The following is a 20,130-nucleotide window of genomic DNA, read 5'->3' as shown; positions in this document are numbered from 1 at the left end:
CCCTGACAACTGGGTCAACTCTAAGGGGTGTGTTGTCACTATGATAGTTACCAGGGATGGTGATTTCCCAAAGGATACTATTATGCATTTCTTGGCATTTAGTTTTAGTCCATGACTCTGACACCAGTTGTTTGTCTGTGTCAGCCAACAACATTGTCATTGGATCCCTGACCCATCATCATGACATTTAATTATTTATTCATTTATCAGGGTGGTATACTGGTCACAACTCGCAATTTGCATGCACAGCCATAGTGAATACATTCACAAAAATTAAAACATTTATGCATTCACAAAAAATGAAAACATTTATATATTCACAAAAATGAAAACATTTGTACAGGTATTATTTACAGAAGTAAAAAGAAACAAAGAATTGCACTAAGTCATTATAGAGAAATCAGCAGTATAGTGCATATAGTATAGTGAAGTATAGTATAGTATCGTATAGTATAGTATAGTATAGTATGGTATAGTATAGATTCAATAAAACAGAAAGTAAATACAAAGGCAGGCATATGCAGGGGATGTAGGAGAAGGTGAATATTTAGGTTATGTTTCCATTGTAAAGCACCTGTAAACTGACTTATGATAAATATATTTCTGAGTTGTGCTCTGAAAGAAGAACAAGAGGATAATTCCTTCAGCTAGGTGGGCGGGGAGGGATTCCCAGAGATTAGGAAAAGAATGGAGAAGGAGTGGTCAGCACAGTGAAGGTGAGTAGTTATAAGGTGTGGTTTTATTTTTTATTTTGGCTCTAAAGGATCTGTTAGACAGGAGGATTGGAACCAGGTTACAATATTGGTGTTAACTCTGAGTTCTTGAAAAGAGTATACCAGGTAGTGATTAATAAGGCCAAAAGATTTAGTAAGGTTAATGAAAAGTTCTCCAGGAAGGTTGTCTTTATCCATGTTCATAGGTTTATAGGTAAGTATAGGCAAGCTGCCCTTGTGAGCCATTTTAAGCATAGCCAGTTTCCCTTTAAAAAATGAAAATAAAACCCTGTACCTTATATCTGTGAAGTAAACATGTTAATTATTATACCAAACTCAAACCATGTTGAAAATGATCTCATCTGTTAGGGACAGTACAGCAGTTATAAGATATCGAAAACCCATGCTGTCTAAGTGAGAAGAGATGGTGTTATTGGATATGTAAGTAGGGAGTTGATTATAGATTAGTTTTTCCAGCACTTTCCAAGGGTAGGGAGAATGGGGAGAGGGTGACAGCGGGAAGCCTTTTCTGACTCACACTGTTTGAGAAGAGATTTAATTATTGTTTTCCATATTTCAGGCATTGTGTTTTGTGTTAAGCAAAGGTTATAAATGTGGAGTAGGGGTACAACAAGGGGTGCAGTGAGGACGTCTATGAAGAGTCAGCTGAACGAGGGTAGTAGTTTGTCTGATCCAGAGGGCATGTCTAGGGGTATATTTTACAGTAAAGGATCAAGGTCTTTATGTGTGATTTTTTTTTAAAGCAGAATGAGGAATAAATGATGGGGACCAATGAGAGATGTGGAGTTGGAGATCAGTAATGGTGTTTAGGAAGTGACTAAATTTGTTGAGTAAGTAGGAGGTAAGGAGAGCATCCCTTGGGAATATTGGATAATATTAAATACTATTTTCAGTGGTCTTATGGTCTGTTGCTAAGTTTACTTCTTGTTAAAAGTGTTTCAAGTTTGCCATGAAGGGATAGCTGTTTATGTTTGAGATGGTTGTTTTTTGCCTGCATATGGCTTACTTGTCCAGAAAATGTAGTGAGGTAAGGTAAATGTTGTCTCTTTTCCAGGGAGGGGTTTTAATGCAGTGCAGTAAATGTTGTCTGGTTATCCCAGGAGGGGTTTTAATGTAGTGAAGTAAATCTTTTCTGGTTATCTGAAGAGGGGAGGAGATTGTTTTCCAGATTGAACAGGTTTCATCATAGGTTCATAGGTTCATAGGTTCATAGGTTCATAGGTTTATACTAGGCTATCTGCCCTAAGGCATTTATAAGCCTAGCCCAAATTTTTGTGGCTTACGCCACCCCTTATATGAAAAAATACTGTGCCCATTAGTTTGTTGTGCCTCTGTCCAGCAGTGACACAGAGATGATTCCCGGGGTAAAACTACGATCTCCCATCCACAGGTCTAGATTTCTCTTGAACAGAGTCAGCGAGGTGCTCTGCCTCACATGGACCGGGATTTTATTCCACAGCATAGGGAGTCTCTGAGTGATAAATCTATCCCTCCAGCACGTCCTATTTATATCCGTGCTAAGGTTTAAGTTGCTTGCTCTAGTGGTTTTGGTGGAGTTGGATTTTTGAGGTGGAGCATGTCCATTAATTCCGGGTTGGACATGGCCTTGTATGTCAGGCACGTGTCACCTCTGAGCAGCCGGTATGCGACTGAATAGAGCGGGAGTTACTTCAATCTGGCAGCATATGACAGATTTTGGAGTCCCTTTATCCTTTTGGTGAGGAACTTTTGGGGTCTCTCCAATTGCTGCAGATGTCTGGTGAGATACATCCCGAATGGGGCATTGTACTCGATCATTGGTCTGATAAGTGAAGAGTACAGGGGAACAATGACCTCACTAGATCTGGATGTGAATCCCTTCATGATCAGGTGGGCAATGTAGAAGGTCTTTCTAACCACTTTAGCAATGTGAGTGTCAAAAGAAAGGCCACTGTCAACCTGGGTCCCCAGGTCCCTGATAACCTCTTCTGTGCTTAGTGGATTGCCACCTATATGGTAGCTTGGGGTTACCTTGTTTTTCCCGAAGGGTATGACTATACATTTTTTGGCGTTTAACTTCAGGCCATGGCTCTGGCACCAGCTATCTGTTTCCGTGAGTCCCTTCTGAAGGATATCCGTGTCCGATGCACTTTCCACTATGGCGCCCAGTTTGCAGTCGTCTGCAAACTTTGTCGACAAAGTCCTCCCATGCTGGCCTGTACTTCTGAGAAGTAGATGCCAAACAATAGGGGGCCAAGGACCGAGCCCAGTGGGACACCACTTGTGATCGGCTTGGAGTCTGACACAGCGCCAGCAACTCTAACCCTGTGGGTTCTGTCCTTAAGCCAGTTTGCAACCCATCTTGTGACATATGGGTTTACATTTAAGCTGGTAAGTTTTTCTACAATACCCGAGTGGGGTATTGTGTCGAAAGCCTTTGCAAGGTCAAGGTAGGCTGTATGGACTGCCTTTCCCTCATCAATGGCCTTGGTGACTGTTTGAAGAAGTCGACCAAGTTCAAAAGGCATGATCTTCCCTTGACAAAGCCAAACTGGGTCGGGTCCAATGTCTGCAAGTCCCTATATCTTTGTTTATGAGCTCCATTATGATCCTCTCCATAGCTTTGCAGACTAGACTTGTTAAGCTTATGGGCGGTAATTACCAGGGTCCGTGAGGCGCCGCCTTTGTGGAGTGGGACCACAGTTGCCGTCGCCACTCCTTGGGCACGTATCCTGTGGTAAGGCTGAGATTAAACAGCTGCCTTATGTGCGGGGTTAATTCCTCATTTAGCTCGTGTAGCACACAGCCGGGGACACCATCCGGTCCCATTGATGCTGTGTTTTTAGCTTTAGAGAGCAGCTTTCACCTCGCATTTGAGATGTCGGGAGGCTACACTCGGCTGGGATAGTTATCTCTCCTTTGGGGGAGGGGGGTGAGGTTTGCACTGAACCTGTCTGCCAGTATGTTGGCAATGTCTGTGGGTTCAGTGATTTTTGTATCATTTTGGACTAATTCTGAGCATATCTGGGAGTTTCCACCCAGGTTCCTAACATAGCTGAAAAAGGCCTTATGATTGTCCTTTGAATCCATGGCAATTTTTCTCTCAAAATTGGCCTTAGTTGATTTTATGAGTGCTCGTATTTTTTACTAATAATGATCAGGGTGACTTCCCTTTTATGGATTTTGTTCTATCATGTAATAGCTTTCTCCTCTTATTGTAAAGTTTGTTAATGGCTGGGGTCCACCAGACTGGACGTTTGCCCTTTGTGGAAAGAGTCTTGGTTTTATTTGGGATTGCCTGATCCATGCAGTCCTGGAGGTGTTCATAGAAGGCATTTGTAAGGGCTTCCGCAGCTTGGGTTGTGGTTTCCTCTGGCTCAGGGGCCTTGAAGGATACTACACCAGTCTTGAGTAGTGTGAAGTTTGCTTTAGAAGTTCTTCACTATGGTCTTTTTGTTTGGGGTGGGGCGGGATGTGGATTTCCAGTGAGATTAGTTTATGATCAGATCTCACCAATGAGGGATATACTTCGGTGTGGAGCATTTTGTCCCCATGTTTGTGACAATGAGATCTAGTATATTTTCTCCTCTCATGGGAACAGTGACTAGCTGTTCCATGGCATTTGAATTTATGAACTCCAGGAACCGTTGGGCTAGAAAGTTAGGGCTTGAGTAATGTTCCCAGTCTATATTCGGGTAGTTGAAGTCACCCAATATGATGGTGTTTGGAGATACATTTATACCCTCCAGTGTCTTCAGGAAGGCTGTGTGGGGTTCCTGAGTTTGAGAGGGTGGCCTGTAGCATGCTACAATTTGTAGAGCAGTTTTGCCTATGGTTAGTTGCACCTGGATGGTTTCCGAAGCTTCGTGCGTTGCCACCAACCTGGAGGTGTGGGTATCCTTTATGAATATGGATACACCCCCTCCTTTTGTGGTGTGGTCCGGGTTTTGGGGCCGGAACGCATGATATGAGTAATTTGAGAAGGGCTATCAGTTCTTTAGTCAGACAGGAGTTTTTGTATTTTTTGAAAAGGGGAGGTATGAAGGGAAATCATTTGTTTTAATGCTACAGAGTAGGGTTTTGCAGGTCTACTACAAGGGAACCACTTGATGCTTCAAAGTTTTTTTTTAAGTTTTGAATATTTGGTGGATCTGGGCTTTAAGTGGTCAGATTGGTGAGTAGTTTGGGAAACTGATAGTTCCATGTTATCTAATACTAATTTTTGCTTGAGGCAAAATTGTTTTATGTTGCCTTGCAATCAAAGACATTGAAATGCATCTTAGACAAATGACAGAATTATTCATTAAATAACATTAAATACTGTTGTTTTAAATAATACAGGTCTGCTTTAAATAGCACATGTTTGCCAGAGCTGAAATAGTTTTACATCTGCAGATACTTGTACTATGAGTATGCAGTGATCCATACTAAAGCAAAGCATGGTATCTGCCTATGCTCAGATTCAAAATTTTAAGGTGTATGGCACAGAATTCAGTTATGTATATAGATTTGTGTGAGGTATCTAGCAATTTTATTTTGTTTCCACATGATCCAAATGACCTGTGTCTTGGCTGGTTCTATGTATCTTATCGTTTCTACCCTTTGTGGCACTCTAAACTTCTCAGATTAGGTTTAGTGTATTTAAAGATTATTTTCACTTTGTTTTGGCTATAAATGTTCTTTCCTATGTGCTTGGAGAGCGTTGGATTTATAGCCCATAGTCTAAACTTCTTGCAAATGTCTATAGTAGCTCCATTGTGGTATAACACTTACATTTAATACAACAGCAGTTTAAATACTTGCTAAGTCAACCAAACAAGTCATTCTTGATAGGGCTAATGACTGGTAAATACAGTCAAACAATGACCTCCTTGGACCTAGATGCCATACCTTTGTTTGTAAGTTGCACAACATAGAATAATTTCCTCACTACCATAGAAAAGTGATGACTAAAGGCTAGATTACAGTCTTCCTGTGTCCCAAGTCCCTGACTACTGGGTTGACTTTTAGGGGTGTGTTTTCAAAATGCTAGTTACCAAGAGTGGTTGACTTCCCAAATGGTATTATGCATGTCTTAGCATTTAGTTTTAGTTAATGGCTCTGACACCAGTTACCTGTAAGTGTCAGCCCTTCTTAGAAAACATTTGTGTCAATGAAATATTCTGTGACTCCTCCTAATTTGCAGTCAGCCAGAGACCCTTGATTGACATTAACCTTGACGTCAATGAAGCAGATGCCAAAAAGGTGCGGTCGCAGGACCAATCCCTGATGGAATCCACTGGTGATTGTCCTTTTGTAGATGTGGACTATCCAATTCTAACCTCTTGAGGCATTCTTTTGTGCTGATTTCCTGTATCAAGTCATTTATCAATTAAGAACATGTAACATGTGAAAGGCTAACTTGTAAGAAAATCATATTCCAAACCATACATGATGTTATATCTCTCTATTATTTACTTTTTGATGATTTATTTGCCATTTAACTACCATCTAAAATGTTCCCTTTTTTAATACTGTACTGTACTGGATGTGTTACTTTTATGTCCATTATGGTCCCCTAAAGTAAAGTATTTAGGGCACTTAATCTCATTCTGGGAGAGACAGCTCTTGCCTTCACGTGTTGAAGCTATTATAAAGGCACTTCATCCTGTTACTCAGAAGCAGCTACAAACTTTTCTAGGTTTGGCTGGATACTGTAGGCAGTGGATACATTATGCAGAAATTGCTAGGCCTTTGACTGATGAGCTTAAACAGGGCACACGAGAGATGTTGCTCTGTAATGAAAGGTAAGAAAAAGCTTTTACTTTGTTAAAATAAGCCCTTGTTACAGCCCCAGCCATAGGACTTCCAGATTATAAGAAACCTTTTTATTGGTTCTGTCATGAAAAAGGGGGTTATGCAGCAGGGGTGCTAGTTCAGAAACATAATGATGAATTCAGACCTATTGTATATTATAGTTCATTGTTACACCTGGTGGCTAGAGCATTACTGGCTGCTTGCAGGCAGTAGCAGCAGCTGCACTGATGGTAGAACAATCTGCAGCATTAGTCCTGGGACACAAGCTTACAGTTGCAGTTCCCCAAGTGGTTTCTGCACTCTTACTGAAATCTAAAACACAGCATCTCTCAGCTGCTAAGTTGACAAAATATGAGCTGCTGCTAACTTCAAATGCTTCAATCGCCACTGAGCAGTACCAGGTATTGAACCCAGCATCTCTCCTACCCGTGACAGGAGATGGTGAACTGCATGATTATGTACTTGTGACTAACCATGCGCTTTCTCCTAGCTTTGATTTAAAATATATTCCAGTGGGCATTGTAGAAATTGAACTGTTTGTGGATGGATCATATGGAAGAGACAGAAATGGAAATCTTGCAGCAGGCATAGATACATGTACTGAAAATACAATACTGTATCAGAAAAGATTGCAAGGGGTTACTTCTGTACAAATTGCTGAATTGATTGCATTAACAAAAGCCTGTAAATTAGCTAAAGATAAAATTGTGATCATTCATACTGACAGCCGTTATGGGTTTGGGGTAGCTCATGACTTTGGGGAATTGTAGAGACAGAAAGGATTTTAAACATCAGCAAGTACTGAGATATAAAAATGGAAAGCTTATAAAGGATTTATTAGACAATTTGTTGTTACCAAAGGCTTTAGCTGCAGTTAAAGTACAAGCTCACATAAAAAGAGATACTGTTACTGTAATTGTAACCAGCTAGCACATTATGCAACCAAGCAAGTTGATGGGTTGAATATCATTCAAAATGTTGTCTTCGTGATTAAAGAATTTGAAAATCCTTGTAATTTTAATGATTTATTTACATTACAGAATGAAGCTTCAGAAGCTGAAAAAAAGGGGTAGCTCAAATAATTTCCTGTGGAGACACCCTGATTACAGTATAGTAGCACCCTTAACCATACTACCTTGGCTGATATGGACATACGACTTACCAAATCATATAAGCATGGACTTCTTAATCTTATTCAGCAGGATTGGTTTGGCTCCTCTTTCTTAGTCTCTTGTTAGTCATTATGTAAAAATGTATTAGATTTTTTTTTTGTCGCATAATATTGCACCATCTGCAAAAACAGACCTTCTGTGTTAACCCCACCTTAGGAACCCTTTGTAAATATCCAGCTGGATTTTGTCCATATTCAGCGATGTGCTACATTCTCTGACATATTGGTTATTGAATTTGTTTTTTCTGCATGGGTTGAATTTATCCATGCGCTAAGTGTGGTGTTGAAAAAGTAGTATAGAAATTGTTTTTATTCCTAGATTTGGAATATCTCATACTATTAATTCAGACAGAGGTACCCATTTTACTGCTGAGATCATTAAAAATCGTGTTAAGGGTTTAAAATTTCTTTTCATCTAGTCTTGTTGAAAGGTCTAACTAAACTTTTAAAATCAAAATTAGGCAAAAATTTGTGGTGAGACAGGACTGAAATGGCCAAATGCTTTACCTCTTGTTTTTTGTGAGTATGCGTGGAACTGTAAATGCTGCTCGTAAACTAAGCCCGCACGAAAATCTTATGAGTCATCTCATGAGAATGCTACCCTCCTCACCAGCTAGAAACTGTGAACTGGTATTTACTGATGAAGCTTTAATGGTCTATTGCTCAAAACTTGTTTCTATTTTACATACTTTTTACAAAAGAGTTAAGTAAGCTGTCCAGTGTACAGCCATCATCCCTTGTCATGATCTATGACAGGTGATTTGGTCTATGTAAAGGTATTCCAATGAAAATTCTCTTTGGAACCATGATGGAAGAAAATTCATCTCATCCTTCTAGCTACCCATGTTGCATTAATGTGTGCCAGAATAATGAACTGGGTCCACCCTTCACATTGCAAGAAAACCTGTTTGACGTCTCCCAACTCGACAGAAAATGGCACCACATCTCCTTCTGGTAACATCACTGAGTCTCCTCCTTCTGCTGCTTCCAATCGACATGAGAGAAAACCTATTTCTTTGAATTCTGCACCAAATGTCAGTCACTTAAATGTTTCCAGCTGCTGGGTGTGTGAATTTGTTACTCATGATGCCAAAGGGGACATTCAAATGTTACCTTTCCCTGTGCAACAATCTTAGAAAAGTGAATTACTGTAGAAAATCAAGCCCAGCATAACATTATAGTCAGAACTAAGAAAATATAACATCAACTGGTTGTGTCAACACAAGGTGATACTTCTTATACCAGAAAAGGAACTGTGCGAGTAGGTTACAGCAGCTGCGATGACACCCATGATGAGACCTCATTGATGAAGCTTGGATTGAAAGCATATGACTAGGTGAAAGGCATGAGAATATTGGACAATTATTACATCTGTGGAGACTTTGCCTATCCCTGGTTACCTAGAAACTAGTCTGGTTATTGTTATGTGGGACAGATGACACCAGCTATTTTTCATCCTTTTCTATATCTGCTGGAAGTTATTAAATAAGAGGACCATACATCCTGTTGAACAAGCCATAGCTTTCTTATCTCCACAGTATGGCCTATTGCAAACTACGCATGAAGTGAATCAGCTATCCTTTATATCAGCTGAAATGGCTAATAAGACTTCGACCACATTCACATGATAAGAAAATTGACAGAAGTTGGACCCACAGCTTTGCAAAACCAAATAGCTCTTGATTACAAACTAGCTTTGAAGGGCAGATTTTGCCAACTGATTGGAAAACGGTGCTGCACATTTGTGTCAGACTTTTATGATAAGCAAGAAAAGATGGCTGACTTTATAGAACAATTGGCTATTAATATGACTAAAACTGAGTCTGGTTGTACCATGTTTGGGTGGTTGGGTAATATATTTGGAAATATTGGTACAAGCATAATGCAAAGTATAATTACTTTTATCATAATTATGCTTTTCATAGCTCTTCTATACTCTGTTATTAAGAATTTGTTATTAGTGAATTGCCTCATTAAAAAAAGTGCACATGCAATGATAGTTATCCCCCGAACAAAAATATCCCAGGGCTAACATGTTTGACAATTATATGATTTGGAATAATCTGGCATTGTGAAGCTTTATAACATCAGTTTGAGGAATTCTACTGGATATGCTAGCTTTGTCTATTAATGCTTATTTTAATATACCCTTAGCTTAAAAATATTGTAGCAGTTTCATATACTTTTACGATTTAGGTGAGGAGAACAGTTTGCCTTTATTAGAGTTCATTAAAGCTTAGCAAACAGATATTAAATGTTTTTTGTAATCACTTCATAGGAAAATACTAGGCTATCTGTCTTTGTAAGCCATTTTAAGCCTAGACAATTTTCTTTCCATGAGACTCAAACTCTGCACCTTGTGTTTGTAAGATTAATTACTTAACCATTACACCAACATCCCAACATTGAAAGGAAGCTAAATACTTTATACTTTTAGGAAATGTCTCTGAGATAAGTCTGCTGAAAGAAAATCATACAAGCCATGTCAAGACTGAAACATGAGAAAGTTTTAAGCTATCCTCCCATATGCATACCTTGTAATCTGTTTACTCTTTTCAGCTTTGGAAATGTGTGTTTGTGTTTTAATCTCAAGTTGAGGAAGCTTTGCACTTTATATGAACCAAACTATTTTTGAATTTTAAGATATAAAAGGAGTAACATCTGAACATACAGTTAAATCTCTCTATTTTGAGATATTCCAGTATCATGATATTTTATAATAAATAATGTGTTTACATCCAGAATCTCTGACAGTCTGTGCTTTGAATTGAATAGCCGCATGTTATTATCTGCTAACAAGTGTTCCTTTTCAATACCACTCCCACACATTTTCTTACCTTGTTATGTTTCTTAGCTTTCCACCTGCTGTTTAAGTAATTCCTTTGTTTTTATTATTATAGGAGAACAATTTATACCCCCTTTAAATGTCCTTTTGACCACATCCTTAGTTTAAGTAATTCCTTTGTCTTTGTTATTACAGGAGAATAATTTTATACCCCCTTTACATTTCCTTTTGACTACATCCCTCATGCCATATGGTATTTTTGTAAACTAAATTTGAGCAGATTCTACCCTTTTAATATCTTGATTACATTCTGAATCCATCCCATATTTCTGGATTCAAGAGATAGCCTCAATAAGGAATTGTATTGAGATGTTATTTCATATTGAGATGTTATTTCATTTCTCTCTCTTTAGAGCAAACAGTTCACTTCAGCAAACCCAACAACAAAACATTATTCATGCTTTAGTTTTTATAAACTTACTGAAGGAGGAGAAGAGGAGGAAGGCATGGTCGAAGGCAGGAAGAGAGGAAAAAGGCTAGGACTGTGGTAGTGAGGGTCGGAACTTTGAATTTTGGTGGTATGACTGCTATAGGGAGAGAGCTAGCCAATATGATGGACAGAAGGAAGGTTGGTATATTGTGTGTGCAGGAGACCAGATGGAAGGGAAGTAAGGCTAGGTGTATCAGAGGTGGGTTCAAATTGTTTTATCATGGTGTGGATAGGAGGAGAAATGGAGTAGGAGTTATCCTGAAGGAACAGTATGCAAAGAGTGTTTTGGAGGTGAAAAGAGTGTCGGATAGAGTGATTTTTATGAAGCTAGAAATTGATGGTGTAATGATGAATGTTGTTAATGCATATGCTCCACAAGTTGGGTGCGCGATGGATGAGAAAGAAAAAATTTTGGAGTGAGTTGGATGAAGTGGTGATGACTGTACCCAAGGATGAGAGAGTGATAATTGGAGCAGATTTCAATGGGCATGTTGGTGAAGGGAACAGAGGGGATGAGGAAGTGATGGGTAGGTATGGTGTTAAACCAAAGAATGCAGAAGGTTAGATGGTAGTGGATTTTGTGAAAAGGATGGACATGGCTGTGGTGAATATGTATTTTAACAAGAGAGAGGAGCATAGGGTGACATGCAAGAGTGGAGGAAGATGCACACAAGTGGATTATATCTTATGTAGGAGGGCCAATTTGAAGGAGATTGCAGACTGTAAAGTGGTGACCAGGGAAAGTGTAGTTAGGCAGAATAGGATGGTGGTTTGTAGGAAGACGTTGGTGATCAAGAAGAGGAGGAGGAGTGTGAGGGCAGCAGCAAGGATCAAATGGTGGAAATTGAAAAAGGATAATTGTGAGGTGGAGTTCAGGGATGAGTTACGACATGCAATGGGTGGCAGTGAAGAGTTACAAAATAGCTGGGTAACTACAGCAGAGCTAGTAAGGGAGACAGCTAGAAAGATGCTTGGTATGACATCTGGGCAGAGGAAGGATGACAAGGAGACATGGTGGTGGAATGAGCAAGTACAGGAGAGTATACAGAGAAAGAGGATGGCAAAGAAGAAGTGGGATTGTCGGAGAGATGAAGAAAGTAGACAGAAGTATAAGGAGATGAGGTGCATGGCAAAGAGAGAGGTGGCAAAGGCTAAGGATAAGGCATATGAAGTGTTGTATGAAAGGTTGGACACTAAGGAGGGAGAAAAAGACCTGTACCGATTTGCTAGACAGGGGGACCGAGCTAGGAAAGATGTGCAGCAGGTAAAGGTGATAAAGGATAATGAGGGAAACATACTCACAAGTGAGAAGAGTGTGTTGAGGAGATGGAACGAGTACTCTGAGGGGTTGATGAATGAAGAGAATGAGAGGGAGAGAAGGTTGGATGATGTAGGGATAGTGAATCATGAAGTACAGTGGATTAGAAAGGAGGAAGTAAGGATAGCTATGAAGAGAATGAAGAATGGAAAGGCTGTTGGCGCAGATGGCATACCTGTGGAAGCATGGAGGTGTTTAGGTGAAATGGCAGTGGAGTTTTTAACCAGATTGTTTAATGAAATTTTGAAAGTGAGAGGATGCCTGAGGAATGGAGAAAAAGTGTTTTGGTACCGATTTTTAAGAATAAGGGTGATGTGCAGAGCTGTAGTAACTACAGAGAGATTAAATTGATCAGTCACAGCATGAAGTTATGGGAAAGAGTAGTGGAAGCAAGGTTAAGAAGGGACATGATGATTAGTGATCAGCAGTATGGTTTCATGCCAGGAAAGAGCACTACAGATTAGATCTTTGCTCTGAGAGTGTTGATGGAGAAGTACAGAGAATGTCGGAAGGAGTTGCATTGTGTTTTTGTAGACTTAGAGAAAGCATATGACAAGGTGCCTAGAGAGGAGTTGTGGTATTGTATGAGGAAGTCAGGAGTGTCAGAGAAGTATGTAAGAGTGGTACAGGATATGTACGAGGGTAGTGTGACAGCGGTGAGGTCTGCGGTGGGAGTGACGGATGCGTTTAAGGTGGAGGTGGGGTTACATCAAGGATCAGCTCTGAGCCCTTTCTTATTTGCAATGGTGATGGACAGGTTGACAGACGAGATCATACAGGAGTCCCCGTGGACTATAATGTTTGCAGATGACATTGTGATCTGTAGTGAGAGTAAGAAACAGGTGGAGGAGACCCTGGAGAGATGGAGATATGCTCTAGAGAGAAGAGGAATGAAGGTCAGCAGGACTAAGACAGAATATATGTGCGTGAATGAGAGGGAGCATAGCGGACTGGTGAGTATGCAAGGAGTAGAAGTGGCGAAGGTGGATGAGTTTAAATACTTGGGGTCAATAGTTCAGAGTAACGGTGAGTGTGGAAGAGAGGTGAAGAAGAGAGTACAGGCTGGATGGAGTGGCTGGAGAAGAATGTCAGGAGTGATTTGTGACAGACGAGTACCTATAAGAGTGAAAGGGAAGGTCTACAAGAGGGCAGTGAGACCAGCTGTGTTATATGGGTTGGAGACAGTGGCATTGACAAAAAGGCAGGAGTTTGAACTGGATGTGGCAGAGTTAAAGATGTTAAGATTTGCACTGACTGTGACGAGGGTGGACAGGATTAGGAATAAGTATATTAGAGGGTCAGTCCAGGTTGGAACGTTTGGAGACAAAGCCAGAGAGGCACGATTACGTTGGTTTGGACATGTGCTGAGGGATGCTGAGTATATTGGGAAAAAGATGCTAAGGATGAAGCTGCCAGGTAACAGGAAAAGAGGAAGGCCTAAGATAAGGTTTATGGATGTGGTGAGAGAGGACATGCATTTGGTTGGTGTGACAGAGCAAGATGCAGAGGACGGGAAGAAATGGAAACAGGTGATCTGCTGTGGCAACCCCTAATGGGAACAGCCGAAAGAAGATGATGATCTACCATTCAGACTGATTTTTTTAATGTTCTCATAGTTATATGATCTTTTCGTAACTGTATTACTAATCTGTTTCCTTCTTCATTCCATGCTTTCTTGTTTATCCTTTTTATTCCTTTGTCTATATATATATATATATATATATATATATATATATATATATATATATACATTGTTTTCCTTTACCTCTAGCCATATTGCAATACAATCCGAAAATCCCATTTCAACTGCCTTCCCTTCTCCTATAACCAAACCTTCTGATGCTATAAAATAATCTATGTCAGTTCTAGACATACTTCTTTTTAAATCAATGAAATTTTGTCCCAAAGTTTTAACTTACATCTCATAACTTTTAACATATTCTTATATCATTCCTTTCTTTTTACACTTGCCTGTTAAATCACAGTTAAATTCTTATGTTATTATAATATTCATATTTATCATTACATAGTCTAAAATCTGATGAAATAAGCTTTCCTTTCTTTGCAATTAGTATAAGCATATAATGTTATGTCTGTATACTTGTTCCATTTTTATTCTACAATGGTTAATTTTCCCATGTTTGCTAAAGTTACAACTAATCTCTTTACTGTATTTCTATAGAACATGACATAGAACATTCCAGAACATCTCTCATTTCCCAAATTCCAGATTATCTTTCCTCCCTATTGTTTCTCTGCTTGTAATCTTACTTCAATTGTTAAAAAATGTGTCTTCTAATACTCATATGTATTACACCACTCCAAAATTCTTATAATTCTTATTATATTCTTAATATTATTCACATTAAAAGAAAGCACTCTAAAATTTTCATTTACTTTTTCCTTAAATTCATGGTTCCATAGTTCATAGCTAATTACTAGGCTAGCTTTCATAATAGGCCATTCTACACCAAACCAGCTGCCTTCCCCAAGGTGAGAATTCAGACACTGCACCTTCTGTTTGTGACTCAATCACCTCAACAGTCATACTAAGCCCCAGTCATTAGTTGTATATATTCTTTTTCATCCATTTTCTTTCTTTTTTCTTTTGTACTTATCTATTTAAATTTTCTTTTTGACTTTTACCCTTTTACCAAAATAATTCTTTCTTCCCTTTTACTACCTCCCAGTTTATGTCTTCTTCATCAATTATTTCAGAATATTCTTCTATGTCATCTTTATTTTTTTTCTAATTTTTCTTCTATTTCTACTAATTCTAAAATTTCTTGTCCTTGTTTATTTTCTTCTTTTTCTTTTTCTTTTTCTTTACTCTTATTTTCATTTTTGCAACCCATCCACAAATGCTCAATTTGTTGCGTTTACATTTCAATTCAATTTTTTTGCATCATGCCCCATTTCCCCACAGATATGACATTTTCTTTTATCACAGTTACTTATCAAATGTCCACCTTTTCCACAAAAAAAAACATGTTTTGAATTGTCTCCGGTATTTTACAACATCACCATTCCCCTCCACACTTATGTTTGGTATATGTATCATTTTTTTCTCTTTCTGTTTTTAACACAATATTACAATCCCAGCCACCAGTCCATAAACCCCTTTTGTTACAAACATTTGCAATGTTCAGTATTTCCTTACATAAAGCTTTTGAATGTCCTTTTAAAGTCTCTCTTTCTACCTCTGTTCAAAATTGTACATTAATTTTCTCTTTTGTTTCCCTGTTAAATGCTTTTATCACATAAAGATTCCATGGTTTATAGTCTTTCTTTTTTCATATTCTCCAAGAAAATTTTCCATTGAAAAAAGTCTCAGATATAATGTCACAAAATGACTGTTAATAGGAAAAAAAGCTCTTATCTTGTGTGCTTTTATACTCAAAGGAGGTATTGAATTCTTCCACACTTCACACCTGTCCATTTCTTTGTCTTCTTTACTTTGAATCCTGACCACGTGCATCTGTTTTTCATTTTCTTCTGCCTTCATTTCTGCTACTCCACTTTTGTGTTCTTTTACTTTCACTGCAAATGTTTGCTTTTTTATCTCGCCACCATTCTTCAGGATTGTCTCTTCATCCTCCTTTTGTATTTTCTCCATAATGTCACCCCTGAAAACATCTCCTTTATTTTCTGGCTCACTCTGCACCATCATTTCTTTAAGTAAATCATCCTGCAACTCTCCCGACTGGAGGTTTGTAATTATACATCCATTGTTTGCTGACTCATCTCCATCAGACAGGTTTCTTTGAAGTATTTCCTCAGAATCTTGCACACATTCTCAAGTCTCAATATTTGCTTTCTCCTTCATTTCATTCACCACTCCATCATCTCCTTATCTCTCCATCTGCCTCCCTGTTTCTTTGGGCCTCCTCTGCTCCTAGAATGGAAACAGAAAGCGCTCTTCCAAAATGGGATCCACTTCCAGTAATGATGAGTACAGGACGTTCTCCAATGCCCTGATCAAAATTTCCTATTAATATGAATAACACCTTGGGTCTCCCCTGAAAAGAGGCTATGAGCCTAGTGGTACTGAGGCTGCTAGCCTATTGGGACTAACCTGGTTAACAAAGAATAAATAAATTGTCTGGACCCATCAATGTAGTGTTTTAGCTTTTCATAGAACTTGTAAGACTTAGTCTTGTATGACAGCAAGAGGCAAGATGGTTTCAGGTGTATCTTGTGGGACAAACAGAGGGAAGAGAGGTGTATAGTTTGATCTGAATATATCAGCCAGTAGATTTGCTATGTCTTCAGCCTTAGTGTAGGTAACATCAGTCACAATCACCTCAGTAAACTGCTGCATTGTGTTTTTGAGACTAAAAAAGGCCTAGTGATTGCCTTTGGCTTGGGTAACTATTTTAGCCTTACACTTGGCTTTAGTGGATTTTATAAAGCTCCTGAGTTGCTTGTTTATTTCAATGATGAGGGCTCTACCTACGTAATTTTTTCTGGAGTTTTGTCCTGCACCTGTTCCTACAAGGCACAGCTGCATCTATGCTGGTATATTATAGTGGGGTATATTTCCAATTATTCAGTGCAGTTATCTGGGTTTGGTGGGGCTATGAAGCTTGCCAATGTATCACTTAGGAGTAGGTAGGTTGTCTTAGAGAAATTGCTAAAGGTACCTTGGCTGCTTAAGTTATGTCATATGTATGGACAAGTACATACCAAAGAGAAGCAAATGGCAAGCAGTCTGCAGAGGAAACTGTATAGAAAGAAACTGGAACATACCTTTCAAATTCTTAGTATTAGAAATCTAGACAAAGCCTAAAATAAATGGGAAGATAAAGGCCCAAACGTATGGACAGATTTCAGATATTGTTCTTATAAACCAAGACACTTATTGGAATTACAGGATTTGTGTTAGAAAGCATTTTTTGAAAATTGAATGTATGTTATTATCTAGTAACTTCAGTCTTCAGTGATTTACCAGAAAATCACAAATTTTATGAGGAACAGAACAAAACTTTCAGTCAAACTTCTGGACATTCTGTGAAAATCTGGACAGTTGAGAGGTTTAAACTAGAAATATCTGAGATTTATGGTCTTAAAGAGAGAAGACAGACATGAGCCATGATTACAAATTTGTTAAATACTTCACTCAGATTCACTGAAGTGCAAAAGAATGCCATTTACAAAGCTCTACAAGAATAACAGGTCACAATGTGAATGGCTCAAGGAAAACAGAAGTACTACATCACACAGTGATTGGTTGTAGATTAAATGACATTCCTGAAGAGCTAGTAAGATTAAAAATATTCATGGAATTCAGTGATGCGTAGGACAAATGTACATCAATTCACAAATAAACCATCTAAATTGTTATTAAGTTAACTATCCTGCCCATTTGCACAAACCCAATAAACAAAAGCAAAATAAAAAATAAAAGGGAATGAGTGGTTATATATCACTTTTTTGTTCCTACCGCAGTCTAAATGAGCTACCTGAATTTAGCTTGTTTTATTTCAGTTCAATAGTTAGTGTTTCTATGCTCTTTCTTCAATCTGTGTTATATAGCTTGCATATTAATTTTACATTTTAATATTAGTATTTTAACCTAACTCTGCTGCCTTGTTATCAAACCTGGTTGTATTTATTTTTTTTAGCATATGCTTAATGCCTAGACTTGGGCACCTTAATGAAATAAACACTAAAAATTATCTTTCAAATGGCAAGGTTCAGAAAGGTGTGTGGTGGTGCAAATAAAGAATTGTGTCAAAGATGTTTAGTGTTCTAAGGTCTTGAATGCATTTCAGAAATAGAATCATATGCATCCCATTGCAGATCATGTACAGCAGTACTGAGAACTGTAGTTCATTGAGGGTACACTCACAAAGCTATAGTCATGCAGCAGTGTGTCTTAACCTGCAAAACTGAGTAATGACAGGGAGCCAAAGAAAGACTGACAGTGTTTGGTCACAGTAAATCCTGCCAAGGTGTCTGTCTGAATAATGCACAGCTGCCTGTTTGCTGCTCCCTTCAGAGATCTCACTGGCCAAAATGTACATTGATCATCCCCATTATCATCACATACAGGGACTTCTTTATGCAGAGATGCTGACATTTATAATATACAGCATATGACACTGAGAAGCAGTATGCCACATGTTAGACGTGACATACATGGCTTTGGGCATGATGTAATATTCAATGCATAGAACCACTATGATGATGATGATGATGTTGAAGATGCAGAGCATTGGAGATGCTGGCATCAAGTATCACCTAAAACAGCTGCCAAAGGGTATTGCAGCACTATCACAGAAGTTCAGCAACAATGATATTGAACTGATGATGATGGCATGAACCATCCCAACAGATCATCAGCCATACTCAAAAAACAACAATACCCTGCCACTTCCCAATGTTAAAAATGCATCTTATGGTGATAGCAATACCACTGGCAGGATTCACAGTACTGATGTTGTCTCAAAAAGGATCTCAGTCAAGCAAAATTACCCCTCCAGTCTGCAACTCAGCAGGGGCACCTGTGGAAAACGGTATCACAAAAAACATTGCAGGTAAGGATCAGGAATGGGGAAAGAAGCCATTGCATAGCAGGTGTATCTGTGGGAGGTTCCAAGGCACAGATTACATAGCAACTAGATTACATAGCAGATTGGCTGTATCAAAATGGTGTGCAATGCATGCTTATGCATCAGCAACACAATCTGTTACATCAGTCACCAATGACTTCACATATGACACTTCTTTGAAATTGTACTTGTTTTCAGCATCACAATGTGTCATGTATGTTTGATTTAAGCTGGATCATGATTAGGTTTGAACATATAATGCAAATGACTTTGACCTTGGTCTTTATATACAGTTCAGGGTGTAGGAAGGGTATGGCTATATTCCACAGCAGGGCACCAATGTATACACAGGCATATGGGACGCAGTTGAAAGGAAGACACTTGCCTTATTAATTATTTCTGTGCACAGAAACTATTTGCATATCATTATGTACATTTTCTACTCTGAATGACATCAATAGTAGCACTTTTCCACAACATAAAATACAGCTATTTGTAGATATGTACATAGCTTGATAACTGGGTTCTGACATGGGGTACCAAAAATGTAGGGCAAGAAGTAGAGTTAGTACTACTAGGAGACTGTTTAAGTCAATTAAGTTTCAGCACTACAGGCCAACATAAATATGTATATAATGTTTTTTGCATAGCTATGTGCATGTGATGTGACTATCACTAGTAGTCTCAATATGTGTTTACAAAAGTAGGATTCTGTATATTGTTGCATGCCCACATCTAATGTCTTCCTATGATCAGGACATTACAATATGAACTTTGGAGCCTTGGATTGAGACTACATGTGTAGATAGTAACCCTGACCTACTGAATAATTGTGTTGTGTTGGGTTGTTTTGTCTGGTACATGAAATTACATTTTTGACTTGCACATAGGTTCATATGTAAGTACTAGGCTAGCTGCTCTTGTGGGTCATTTTAAGCCTAGCCAATTAATCTTTCAAAGGTGAGAATCAAACCCTGTACCTTTTGTCTGTGAGGTAAACACCATAATCATTTACCAACCTCCAACCTAAAAGTTTTCCATGCTGAGCACTGAACTTCTTTCTTATCCAGTTACACCATCTGGAAAGCACTGTATCATTTGCCAGCTCCACAGGAGAAGACTAATAATCAACAACCCTCAGACAATATACACAGCATGTTCATAGGCTCACAAGTAATTACTAGGCAATGTTAGGGGGTCTTCTTAAATCTAGTCATGATTCCCAAAGGTGAGAATCAAACCCTGTACTTTGTCTCTGAAGGTAAACACATTAACCATTATACCAAGGGGGGGGGTGGACTAT

This window comes from Protopterus annectens, chromosome 3.part1, assembly GCF_019279795.1.
Source record: "Protopterus annectens isolate FY-2018-M chromosome 3.part1, PAN1.0, whole genome shotgun sequence".
NCBI lineage: Eukaryota > Metazoa > Chordata > Ceratodontiformes > Protopteridae > Protopterus > Protopterus annectens.
The sequence above is the reverse complement of the archived record's forward strand: the minus strand, read 5'-3'. Positions refer to the sequence as shown.